This window comes from Lactuca virosa, chromosome 2 (assembly GCF_052849685.1).
Source record: "Lactuca virosa cultivar CGN04683 chromosome 2, Lactuca_virosa_CGN04683_v6, whole genome shotgun sequence".
Classification (NCBI taxonomy): domain Eukaryota; kingdom Viridiplantae; phylum Streptophyta; class Magnoliopsida; order Asterales; family Asteraceae; genus Lactuca; species Lactuca virosa.
In genome coordinates this window covers 103598584-103612818 of record NC_136427.1, presented here as the reverse complement: position 1 = coordinate 103612818, position 14235 = coordinate 103598584, and positions in this window count along the sequence as shown.

The window sequence follows — 14235 nt, the reverse complement described above, 5'->3', positions numbered from 1 at the left end:
CCAAGGTTTATACAATAGGCGCTAACTCCATAGTCACCAACTATCCCATCTACCCATGTTCTACCCAACATTTTCGTAGATATAAATACTTATCAAAAAGTCATTTTTGACGCTTATCGTCTCTAAATTGACTAGCCCTGATCTACAGGCGTTACAGTCTGATAGAAGCCTCATCTGGCAAAGGTCTTGTTGGGGAATATTCTGGAACAGCAGATGGTCCGCCTGTCTCAAGCACGGTACTTGGACCTTCTTTAGATTGAAGAGGTGGTGTAGAAACAGTTTTGGTGGTGATTGTAACTGAAACAAGTGGTGTTTGGCCTTGAAAAGACACTCCCTGCCTCGAATTTTGATGCCTTCCTTTTACAGGGGGCAGTGAGGTTTGTGCCTGTGTCAGGTTACTTGAGAATGGAATTGATGTAGGAATAGCAGAATCAAGGGGAGGAATCCTTGAATCTGCACCCTGTTGGCTTGAAGTTTCTTCCATTGAGGTAGACGAAGGAGGCATAGTTTCAAGAGTCTTCTTCGCAGCCCTAGTCTCAGTTGTAGCTTGAAAAACTTCATCCACCTTCTTGTTCAAAATAAAAGTTAAGGGGAAGGGCTACATTGTCGAGGCCTGAGAAATCCATATTATGGAGAAACTCGTCATTTCCATTATGTTCTCCTTTATCTCCCTCTTGATCAAAATCACTCTCATCTTCCACATTCTGTAGCTGTTCATGCTCCTCTGCAACTATTGCCACCGGATAAATACGACCTTCCTCGGTTTCATGTTCAGAAGTAGAGATAACTACATCGTCGGTCTCCGTAGGACAAGAAGATTCGTTGGGTTCAGACTGATCACTCTCCTCAGCAAATATACCAAATCTGATCAATGGATGTTTTCCTTCAAAGTTAAGCTTTCCTGATCGGTTTTGTTTCATTAATCCAAAAGCACTTGAGCCAACTGACTTGATGTCCATGGTCTCTCCTTTCCTTTCAATCTCAGGATGCATGGCATTTAGGATCAGCTGAATAAACCTTGGATACATCAGAAACTTGTCCCTTTTGTTTCCTTCAACATTCAAAATCATCTCATGTAAGATAAATTTTGAAAAGTTGAAGTCTACTCCAGAGGCCAAGGCAGCAATAGCACCAGTGTTCACCAATTGTAAGTCCCTGATCTGCTTGTATATCAATCAGATCCGTTTGATGGTGCGGAATCCCAATCAAACGGATGATGCCAGATCAAATGAAGAAGAGGAGGAGAAGAAGAAGATGATGAATTTTGTATTATTTGATGATTAGAATGGAGATCCAAATACAAGATTCACACACACTAACACACACTCTTCTTTCTCTCTTGTTTCTCTCTCTACAATATGCTCTCTTCTCTCTAGCCTTACACTCACATGACTCCTCACCCTATATATATGAGACACCAGCCGTACACGTGTGTACAACCGCACACCCTGTGTACGGCCGTACACACGTGTACGGCCGTACACAACCACAAAATTACGGAAAAGTACATTTTCTTAGAAAATCAAAGTTTAAACCATATTTTGACCCAACAGGAGTGGTTGGGGGTGGTGCTGCTGGAGCGGTAGCAGAATGGACTGTTACTATCTGTGGTTTCTTGGATGGTCCTGAATTCTGTTGTCCCTTACGCTTGTTCTCCCAGTTTTTCTTGTTCCCACCTTCTTGTTTGCTTTCTCCATCGGGTGCCTTGGTACTTTTCTTGTCGTTGTGATCATAAAGCTTCTTGGCTAGGCGCTTCACACTGTCATAGGTCTCGGGTTTTGAAGCAATCATGTTACCTTGAATGGGAGGTGTCAACCCCTAGATAAATCGCTCGACCTTCTTTCCCTCGGAGGTAATCATACCAGGGCATAAAAGCGCGAGTTCATTAAACCTTGAGATGTACGCATCAATGTCCGAGTTCTGCACCGTAAGTTTCCACAGTTCTTACTCAAGTTTTTGTACCTCTCCTCGGGGATAGTACTCGACGATCAACATTTCCTTGAGTTCTTCCCACGACATGGCGTTTTCAACGGGAAGTGTCATGGCTTTAATGTATTCGTTCCACCATGATAATGCATGGTCGATGAAAGTGCAGGCCGCGAATTTAACCTTACTCCTTTCCGGACATTCGCATATCTCGAACACCGACTCAACCTTCTCGATCCATCGTTTCAAGGCTATGACTCCTCCTGTCCCGTTGAAAGTGCGGGGAATGGCATTGGAAAAGTCCTTATAGGTACAGGCCTTTACAGGCCCTTGATTCATCCCTTGATGGGAGCTTCCCGTCCCTTGGCCATTCCCACCACCATTGTTTCTGTTTTGAATGTGAGCCAGACCCGCTGTTACTGCAGCTGAAACTGCCGCTTGAAAGGTTGCTGAGTTCATCTTCGACGGGGGCGGTGGCGGTGGTGTTGTGTTGTTATTCCTACGGGTTGATCTCATCGGCATCTTTCTGTCATGGATCAGAAGGACAATGAGTATCCAATGTATTTTATTTCACGATTTCTTGATTTTAGAATAGTATTGGTGATTCGGTTGTATACAAGCAAGTGTGTGTATAAAATCAACATGTAATAATAGCAATAGAACACATAACAAGTAACACATCATGAGAAGATATATATTAGTTTTTCATTGATAATAATCTTTTGAGTACATGGAAAATTGTCTTCATAAGGCGTACAATACTTGAAAATAAAATATAACAAAGTAACGACTCCATGAGTAGTGTAATCACTTAATCATGTCATCGATAATACATAGGGAAATGCACAAAGGAAACCAATACGGTAGCAAAATAATAGGTACTACTCGCTACGAGTAGGGCCTGGTGGTGCTAACGATGAGGTAGACGCGCCCTGAACTCTATCCAGGTGGTGTTCAGCATCCCTAAGCCGGGCTTCCAATGCTGCCTGGCGCACTTGGTAGTCCCTGACTACCTCATGTGTCATCCTCTCTGTGCGCTCAACCGCAATCCTCATAGCCACCATTTGGCCAGCAGTTGCCTGTGCCTGCTCGCCAATGTCGCGTGTCCTCCTTACCATCACGGGCTGGGCTCAGTCTGCAGGTCCACCGTGACTCAAGTCGTAGTAGTCCCGGTTCATCCCAAATGGAGGTCGTACTCCTTGTTGACGGCTCCACCTCCAAACTGTGCGCCCATGGGGGCGTAGGACCATTGGGACCCATCCTGTATGGGGGCATCCTTGCCATATAGGGCGGATTGATAACTTCAGACTCAGTGTCCGAGCCATCAGCGTCGCTGTCATCCTCCTCCACGTCCGAGTCGGCTACTAGTTCTACCGGTCCTTCTATAGGTTCCTCCTCCTCGGGCTCCTCTTCTGGTTCCTCTTTGGGTTCTTCCTCTGACTCCTCCTCAGGTTCTTCCTCGGTCTCTAAACATCCGCCATCCCTTGATTGGGGAAATAGGGATCTACAGGATGATTAAATACGGCCATAGCGTCTGCACGAGGGGTGAGAAACGTGTAAGGAGAGTGTGTGTAAATAGGTTCATACTCCTATAGTATTTTAATTGTTTAGGTTTGGTTCCGTAAAACTTTTGGGATATCAAATTGGGGGAGTTTTAGACTTGTTGCAACACCACTACCACTCCTAAACACATGTTGGTAATATCTCAAATAAATATAGTTGATCAGGCTATATTTATCCCAGATATGATTACATAAGTGCCCAAGTTTGACTGTAGTTTTTACCTTTAAGTTATTTTGTTTTATTCTTGTTATGATACGGTCCTAGCAAGTATGTATACATTTATTCAGAGTGTTTTATCCCCATTGTATTTATAGTTGTATATCTTGTATGGCTAGATATACTAGTTCACTATAAACAAGGCTCTGATACCAATCTGTCACACCCCCAAACCAGAACGGTGGAAACGTCTGGAGGCGGGTGACGTCATTGTGCAGTATCATAACAATTGCATATAAATGAAACATAGCAAATCCAAACATCATACATCAATATAACAAACTTACATTGTTTTACATCATGTTTATGTTCTCAAATTACATAAAAGAGACATTAGTAAGTAAATTCGAAAGTACAACAAAATAATCTTGAATCCGCGATCCATAACCTGCTTATTGGTTTCCTGAGAATACAAGTCGTTTGAGAAGCGTCAACATAAAATATGTTGGTGAGTTCATAAGCATTTTTGTATAAAATTTGATGATAGTTTAGAAATCCAGAAAATCCAATATTTTCTTATCAAAGTAGTTGTAAGTCTTGTTTCAAATCGAGTGTAGTTGCATGTGTGTCTTAGTTCATCGTTTTCGAAATCGTATAAAATCGTTTTCTCCATAAAATCCTATATTTTCTGACGTATAAAGTAGTAGCTTTGAAAACCCTAACACTGGTGTGGGGAAAATTTCATGTGAGGCAATCAAAACATAGTTGATTGTAAACCAAAGGTGAAATCTGCATAAATACATTTCTGATATATTCTAGTGAGTCGTTATAACCATACTAATATGAAGGAATGCCCGTTATGACGTTCTTCAGGCGTCGGTTTTGTTTAAGACATTTGTCACCCTAGACTGGCCGGTCTAGCTGTAGCGAACAACGAAGGTGCGGGGTGTCAACCCCGTATAGATCTATACACAAATTCCTGCTCCCCCTCCAGGGGACTCTATTTATAACTCTTATAACTCTTACAGGACTTAAAGCGTACACTATTATATGTATATATAGGTACTGTGAAGATTCGTATGACTAAAATACTAACAGATTTTCGAGCAAATCGTTGCATTTCATTATTTACTAAATAAATAATAATAGTTGTACTTGTTGACTTGATCTATCGTTTTCGTTTATTGAAAATAATCCACTTTCAATATTTATCAAAATGACCCAATATTATCGAAGTCGGAAAAATGGCCCTTCTCTTTATAAATTACTAAATGAGGCCCCATTTGTCGGAAGGTGTCGAGTTATGATTTGTGCAAAACTAGGACTTGTGTGAAGTTATGACTGCGGTTTTTATGACACGTAAATATTTCTGTCATAAAAAGCTCTATTTTGTACATCTTCTTGATGAAATTATTTATATCGATTATTTATAAAGAATCACTAATAGTTTACAAAAAGTCATTAATATGTCAAAATGTTTCAAATTTCGAAATTCTAGAAATAGTGTCAACACATCAAGATCTATTTATTAGTAACTTTTATTTCTAGAAATGTAGCCATGGGTAATGGGGTATGCTGGACATACCCAAAATTTTGGGAGGCTCTTTTGTAAACTGAATACTCTTTATATTGTGATTAAAATATTTTCCAACCCTCATGAGATTTGCAAAATCCCAAGTTCATAAAAAAAATATCTTGAAATAATAATATTTCAACACATACTTAAACATACAAATAGGGGGAATGAAGCTCACCTTGAGTTGGTTTAAGTGATGGAGTGAAGATCTCAAGCCTAGATTCTTGGGTGAGTTGAGGAACTTCCTTGGAGGGAATGTTGTCCTAAGAGTTTTTCTCACATATTAATATGAGTAAACTAATATGGATCTATCTTGAAAATGATGTAAAATACTAGATCAATGAATTAACTTACCTGAAAATCTTAAGGAGAACTGGAAGAGTTGAGCCTTACAAAATCCTTGCTTTTGCTCTTGAGGGGAGTATTTAAGAGAATATGAAGGAAATGAGAGAAATGGTGGAGTTCAAGTTTCTCTTACTGTCATTGCTTTAAGGGTTGAAAGAAAAAAATGGGGGGAAAAGTGTGCATGGAAATCTGAAGGGTCATACATTGGTATTTGGTGGTTCTAGCATGGATTACTGGGAATTGTATGCGAAATGGGGATTTTACATCACATCATAAAGTCAACCCTCTTCTTTACCTTAGGATTCCTTTTATAAACTTTGGATTTTATTTTATGTAAATATGTTTAAAATAATCAATTTTGGCATAAAATAGGGGTTTAAGGGGTCTAAGTTATGAAAAATACGAGTTTGGTGTAATTCCCGACGTCAAAATCTCCTAAACTGAAGAAAAGGTCCGAAATGGACAAAAATCAGAAGTGTAGTATGGAATCTGCGAGGGTCCGAAGTGCTTAGGGAGGTTTTCGGAGACATTTAGCAAAAATCCGGAGTCATTTACTCAATTCTGGAGCATTTTCTCGGATCCGGAGTCAGATGCGAAGTCCGCATGTCCGGACCAGAGCTGCGAAGCCGGCTAGCAATTCCGAAGCGAGGCGAGGTCTTCCGAAGCATAACTGAAGGATCCGAACGAGGGTGATTCCGGAGCGAACCCTTCCACAGTGAAGGTGTTCCGAAGTGAGCAAGGGTATTCCGGAATCCATCAGAAGCTCCGAAGCAGGAAGGGGTTCCAGCCCATGAGGGTTCCGGACCAAGAGGGTTCCGGACCAAGAGGGGTTCCGGACCAAGAGGGTTCTGGAACAAGAGGGTTCTTTTGCGTTTTCTCCTTCGGTTTTGAGCTGTTTTCGACTAAGGAAGATACATAGAGAGATTTGAGATACGTGGAGAGATTTGGGAGAGATTTGATATTCATGGAGAGATTTCAGAGAGATTTGATATTCATGGAGAGATTTGGGAGAGATTTGAGATGCTTAGAGAGATTTGGGAGAGATTTGAGATGCTTGGAGAGATTTAAGATACATAGAGAGATTTGCATTATAACAATACATGGCTCATTAGGAATCTTAATGTAAACTTTATTGCGTTGATACAAGTCTTACAATAATTGATGCTTACATGAGAGCATAATTTCCAAGCTAAAAAGGCTAGTTGTGACAACTGTCATCATTACACAAAGTGGACTTTTTATGCCATTTTAGAAAACAATCAAGCTTAAACAAACAATGTAATAACAAATGAACTAAATTCATCGATTATATGTTTATTAGGCCTAATACTTACAATCCATGTTATTGGGCCTTAGTGTCCCATTTACATGCTTATTGGGCCTGGATTATACATTACATGTTTATTGGGCCTTAGTGGTCCATTTACATGCTTATTGGGCATGGCTTATACATTACAGGTTTATTGGGCCTTAGTGGTCCATCTACATGCTTATTGGGCCTAGATTATACATTACATGTTTATTTGGGCCTTAGTGGTCCATTTACATGCTTATTGGGCATGGACTATACATCACATGTTTATTGGGCCTTATTGGTTCTTCTACATGTCTGTTGGGCCTCATACATTCATATACATACTCGTTGGACTTTTCAAACAGAAAACGTACACTTAAACATTATATATAACATAATATAATATTCGCGTAAACTCAGTTAAGGATGCTAGTGAAACATGTTGGTTGACACCTCTCGACTGTACAATCGTAGCCTGTAGTTATAACCAGAGTCTCCTGGAGTGAGAGCGAGAGTTTGTGTATAGATCTATACAGGGTGACACCGCATACCTGGCCTGTTCGCTACAGTTAGACTAGGTCAGTCTAGGGTGACAAACCTTACCTTAAACAAGTCGGCGCCTGAAAGCGCCACGACAGGCGAATTCGTCATAATCAAGTATGGTTAAAACGGCTCACATAGAGATTCTCTCCATCATAATTTTACGGAATATATATAGAATCTTGTTGATACAAAAACATACATACACTGATATTCAGTCTTAGGGTTTTGAGACCACGACACTTTTATAAACCGAAATTATAGGATTTTCTGGGGAAACATACAGTTAAACAATACCTTCTACTTACAACAGAAAATTTTCAGAATTTTTCCGGATTACATTTTTATATACATTCCAAATACAGAAAACACACATGCATTAGTACTTGATTTTGACAACACTTTTAAACCATTTTTCAGAAAATATCGGATTTTCTGGCGTTTCATGAACCATACAAAAATTTTCATTCAAACATGCTTATGAACTCACCAACATTATATATGTTGACCATTTTCAAAATAACTTGTATTCTCAGGGAATCGTTAAGCGGAAAGGTCTACAAGAACATGTGGAAATTGTTATATTTTGTTATCATCATACATTGAATATTTTGGCATGTAATTTATGATACTATACTTGATGTAAACAATGTTGGTTGTATTTTGATATGTATGATGATGGTGTTGTCTTGTTTCAATTATATACATTGTGATGATATTACAAGATGAAGTCACGCACAAGCCCCCAGACGTTTCCGCCGTCTGGTTTGGGGGTGTGACAACACTAACAATTGGTTTTATATCTAGAGTGAACATGTCTCCTTTTATTTTGGATTTGAGCAAAACTTGCTTCCTTCCTCATTAAACATCACTTGATTACCAGTGCCCACAACAAGTTGCGAAACACTTATCAAATTATGTTGAAGACCTTCGACGTAAGCAACTCGATTAATAGTGAATTTCCCATTCATTACTTTACTGTAACGCCCGTAGATCCGGGCTATTCAATTTAGAGGAAATGAGTGTCGAAAACGAATTTTCGGCAAAAGATTATTTATAATAAATAATCTTAACCAAGTTGTTGAATATTTCTCAAGGTTTCTGTACATATAAAGAACTCCAAAATCCGAGTTATAACGAAGAAGTTATGGCTCGTCGAAGTTTTACGGCAAAACTAGCACGACACCGGGAAGCGTAAATAGTAAATATACGATGGAGCGACTTTTAGCCTTAGTGATCTAAACAAAAGTCGTAGAAAACGTTAAACCGAGAGCGTCCATATGAAGAACGCCCAAATCTGACTTCGTATGAGGAAGTTATGATTTTTCGAAGTTTCGGCTTAGCAGTGTTCAACCCGAAACTCGAATTTTAGTTCGAGCGGTTTTTGGCTCACGCGATCTAAATGAGAGTTGAAGATCTCATTAATAGGAACTCAACGGTAAAAAGACAGACAAAAACGGAGCTCGTATGCGAAAGTTATGGACGAAGCTTAGTCTCTACTTTTCGAGCGCGGCGAATTCGATACAGTTTTGTAAATCCGAGATAGAATGAGAATTAGCCAGCGAGGTCTAAATGAGAGTTGAAGATCTCATTAATAGGAACTCAACGGTAAAAAGACAGACAAAAAACAGAGCTCGTATGCGAAAGTTATGGACGAAGCTTAGTCTCTACTTTTCGAGCGCGGCGAATTCGATACAGTTTTGTAAATCCGAGATAGAATGAGAATTATCCAACGAGGTCTAAATGAGAGTTGAAGATCTCATTAATAGGAACTCAACGGTAAAAAGACATACAAAAACGGAGCTCGTATGCGAAAGTTATGGACGAAGCTTAGTCTCTACTTTTCAAGCGCGGCGAATTCGATACAGTTTTGTAAATCCGAGATAGAATGAGAATTAGCCAACGAGGTCTAAATGAGAGTTGAAGATCTCATTAATAGGAACTCAACGGTAAAAAGACAGACAAAAACGGAGCTCGTATACGAAAGTTACGGAGGAAGCTTGGAGACTACTTTACTATAGAATTCCTATAAATAAGAGATGAACTCTTCATAATTTCCTCACACCTTCAAACCTTTCTTTCTCTCTCTAACTTCTCTCTAACCTCCCTAAACCCCTCCCAAGTCTTGGGAACCTCCCTAGCACGAGAAGAAAGCCCCGGAGCACCCGACGGCTCCGAGAAGAAAAGCTTTCGGCTCGGAAACGCTGTTCCAGCGAAGCCCGGTTTTTAATAAAAACTCGCTGTAAGTGAGCTACGCCTACGTTATTTTTAATATAACTTCTAATTAATTATATTAACATTATTAGGACCTTAAAACAATTATTTGGGATATTATTATGAGTTATATAAGAGTGTTTTTTAACGCTTATATAATAATAATAATAATAATAATAATAATAATAATAATAATAGCTAGACTATTAATTAGTCGCGGTTAACGTTAGACTAAACCCTAGTGGTATTGATACTAGGTTTTGTCGAAGGAAATTGTTTTAAGAGTAACGAAGCGCTGTCTGAGTTTGGAATCATCACTTTAACAGGTGAGTGCATGGTCCCTTTCATCTTACACATAGATATGAAGTATTTTATATAAATTACGTGCTATGTGTGCATATTATCTGAATACTTGCTGTCTATGATGGATGAATGATTTTATACATGTTTTAAATGATTTAAATATATATTTATTTTATATCTACAAATACGTTGGGATAAAACATGGGTAGATGAAATAGTTGGTGTGTGATGAAATAAAATGATGAGAGATAGGTGATGATAGGAAGGTGATGATAGTTAGGTGATGGATAGGTGATGATGAATCGGTGATGTAGGATGAAAGATACTATAACCTTGTCCGACAATTTGGAGATGTAGTCATCTACTAGAGTATAGATGGCGACCACGGAATATTCTAGACAACCCGTGGAAACACCAGCGGACTTATAACCTGTAGATGATGAATTACGAGTCCAGGTGATGTGGTGACTGTATATTCATGCGATGATACTCTAACCCTTACTATGAATTACGAGTTCAGGCGACGTTGTAACTACGTATTCATGCCTTAGGAACGAGCATATAAGGAAATGTGAGGTAGAAAGATGAGAGGTAAATATGATATATGAGATGACCCTTAAGATAATTCTTTAAGGAATATTAAAGAAGATAATGGGGATGGGTAATCGGGTTGATTGTTTGATGTTTAAATATAATAATTATATTATTGTGGGTTGAAAACCCTATGTACTCACCAGGTTTCCCAACCTGACCCACTCCAGCTTATTTGTATCACAGGTGTCGATACGAAGCTACTTTGCACTGAGAGATTTAAAAGAGATGTAGATCACTAGTGTAAATGAATGTAAGTTCTGTTTATGCTTATGTTTCTGTATTGACGATGACATCCCAAATGTTTTAAATGAATAAAAATACATTTCTTCGGAAATGCTTTGATAACGTATTTATCATGTTTTTCTGGGAACAAATTCCGCAACATTTTTATTAAAAGAAGTACTCTGATTTTTATAAAGCATAAACAAAAATCGGTCTTTTCTGGCCGTGAAAATGGGGATGTCACAGTTGGTATCAGAGCATTAGTTTAAGCGAACTAGGAATAATGATTTATTTCTAGACTTAAACTTAGAATGCTAAGCGATGATCGTGAGGAGTGTGTCTAATATATTTTAGGAAGTACACCTGAATAGACACGGGCAGTAGCTCATTTAGGGAAGATGTCTAAATTGCTTTTATGTGCTTAATAATTTGTGATGCTTTATGCTATCGTTTGATCGGATCTATGGTCTGTTGCCGACCGGATCTGGAAATTTTATGTGTTCAGATTTCTAAACGTTTAATTACAATATTAGAACTGACATATAATTTTTTTTGAAGTAATAAGGAGGAATACGCGTATAAACCTTCCTCTATCTATATTCTCGTCTCGATACACCAAACGACTGCTTTGGTGTGCAAAACATCATGGTGAAGACTCGTACTGAATTGAGTAAATGGAGGAAATGAGAAGGCTTACGATACTGAGTGGTACCTATCAAAAGATATCGTAAGAAAGATAGCTTGCCTTTAGAACGCGTCTAAGAAATAATACGTCTAGTACGGGAGAAGTACACTTTCGATTAGCAGAAAGAAAGATTTTTTGTACAATCCATGAAGTTATCCCATCGTCTGACATTTCCATCACCAACCGAGTTGAAGCAGAATTGATGATTGAAGATACGCATGGAAAAAGTCATAGTAGAGTCTATGGGAAATTTTATGATTGTTTGGACACATTTTTATGTGTTAAATTGTTTTTGTGATAGTAACTTGGAAAGCTGCGAGACAATACTTGGGACGAGTATGAGTAGGTGTGAATGGTAGTAGAGGCCTATACTACCGGAAGCACAGGACTCACGCTTGGATCAGGGAAAGTCACAAGGTTACCAAGAAGCTAGTAATTGATTTCGTTTTATTCGAGTATGTCGTTACCATCAAAGATGATTGTTATTCCGACCCTAGTGGTCATATCAAATTGAGTTCGACTACGATAAGTAGGTTACGTGGTTCAGAGAACCAATTTTGATGTAGCGTCCAACTTAAACCAAAAGATTGAAATCAAAGCGATCAATAGAAGTATCGCTATTGTCGCTAAAAAGGCTTGTAGCTAGAGATACTAAGTTTTAAGATGTGATTATGTCACATTAGAACATGAAGGAATGTATAGTCTGTTCTGGAATTTAACTCTAAGAGATTTGAGTTTAAGCACACGATGAGAGGTCATTAGAATATGACACATCGGTACGTTGTAGTAACAGATGAGCTTATCTTAAGCTTTCTAAGAAGAAGAAGGAGTCTCCATCAAGGATCGAGATTGTGACTCGAATGTCATAGTTTGGAGTCTAACGAGCAGGTGCCAGTTCGAGCACCGCTTGCAGTCAAGAAGACCAAGAGTTAGATACACATTTGAAGGAACATAGAAGTTACGATTAATACCTAGGATGAAGAGATAACATATGGAGTCATTATAGAACCCTGTTTCGTTGATGATTCCGGAACGTAATCATCCTAAGGGGGAGATAATTGTAATGCCCGTAGATCCGGGCTAGTCAATTTAGAGGCAATGAGTGTCGAAAACGAATTTTTGGCAAAAGATTATTTATAATAAATAATCTTAACCAAGTTGTAGAATATTTCTCAAGGTTTCTGTACATATAAAGAACTCCGAAATCCGAGTTATAACGAAGAAGTTATGGCCCGTCGAAGTTTTACGGCAAAACCGGCACGACACCGGGAAGCGTAAATAGTGAATTTATGATGGAGCGACTTTTAGCCTTAGTGATCTAAACAAAAGTTGTAGAAAACGTTAAACCGAGAGTGTCCATAAGAAGAACGCCCAAATCTGACTTCTTATGAGGAAGTTATGATTTTTCGAACTTTCGGCCTAACAGTGTACAGCCCGAAACTCGAATTTTAGTTCGAGCGGTTTTTGGCTTACGCGATCTAAATGAGAGTTGAAGATCTCATTAATAGGAACTCAACAGTAAAAAGACAGACAAAAACGGAGCTCGTATGCGAAAGTTATGGACGAAGCTTAGTCTCTACTTTTCGAGCGCGGCGAATTCGATACAGTCTTGTAAATCCGAGATAGAATGAGAATTAGCCAACGATGTCTAAATGAGAGTTAAAGATCTCATTAATAGGAACTCAACGGTAAAAAGACAGACAAAAAACGGAGCTCGTATGCGAAAGTTATGGACGAAGCTTAGTCTCTACTTTTCGAGCGCGACGAATTCGATACAGTTTTGTAAATCCGAGATAGAATGAGAATTAGCCAACAAGGTCTAAATGAGAGTTGAAGATCTCATTAATAGGAACTCAACGGTAAAAAGACATACAAAAACGGAGCACGTATGCGAAAGTTATGGACGAAGCTTAGTCTCTACTTTTCGAGCGCGGCGAATTCGATACAGTTTTGTAAATCCGAGATAGAATGAGAATTAGCCAACGAGGTCTAAATGAGAGTTGAAGATCTCATTAATAGGAACTCAACGGTAAAAAGACAGACAAAAACGGAGCTCGTATGTGAAAGTTACGGACGAAGCTTGGAGACTACTTTACTATAGAATTTCTATAAATAAGAGATGAACTCTTCATAATTTCCTCACACCTTCAAACCTTTCTTTCTCTCTCTAACTTCCCTAAACCCCTCCCAAGTCTAGGGAACCTCCCTAGCACGAGAAGAAAGCCCCGGAGCACCCGACGGCTCCGAGAAGAAAAGCTTTCGGCTCGGAAACGCTGTTCCAGCGAAGCCCGATTTTTAATAAAAACTCGCTGTAACTGAGCTACGCCTACGCTATTTTTAATATAACTTCTAATTAATTATAGTAACATTATTAGGACCTTAAAACAACTATTTGGGATATTATTATGAGTTATATAAGAGTGTTGTTTAACGCTTATATAATAATAATAATAATAATAATAATAATAATAATAATAGCTAGACTATTAATTAGTCGCGGTTAACGTTAGACTAAACCCTAGTGGTATTGATACTAGGTTTTGTCGAAGGAAATTGTTTTAAGAGTAACGAAGCGCTGTCTGAGTTTGGAATCATCACTTTAACAGGTGAGTGCATGGTCCCTTTCATCTTACACATAGATATGAAGTATTTTATATAAATTACGTGCTATGTGTGCATATTATCTGAATACTTGCTGTCTATGATGGATGAATGATTTTATACATGTTTTAAATGATTTAAATATATATTTATTTTATATCTACAAATACGTTGGGATAAAACATGGGTAGATGAAATAGTTGGTGTGTGATGAAA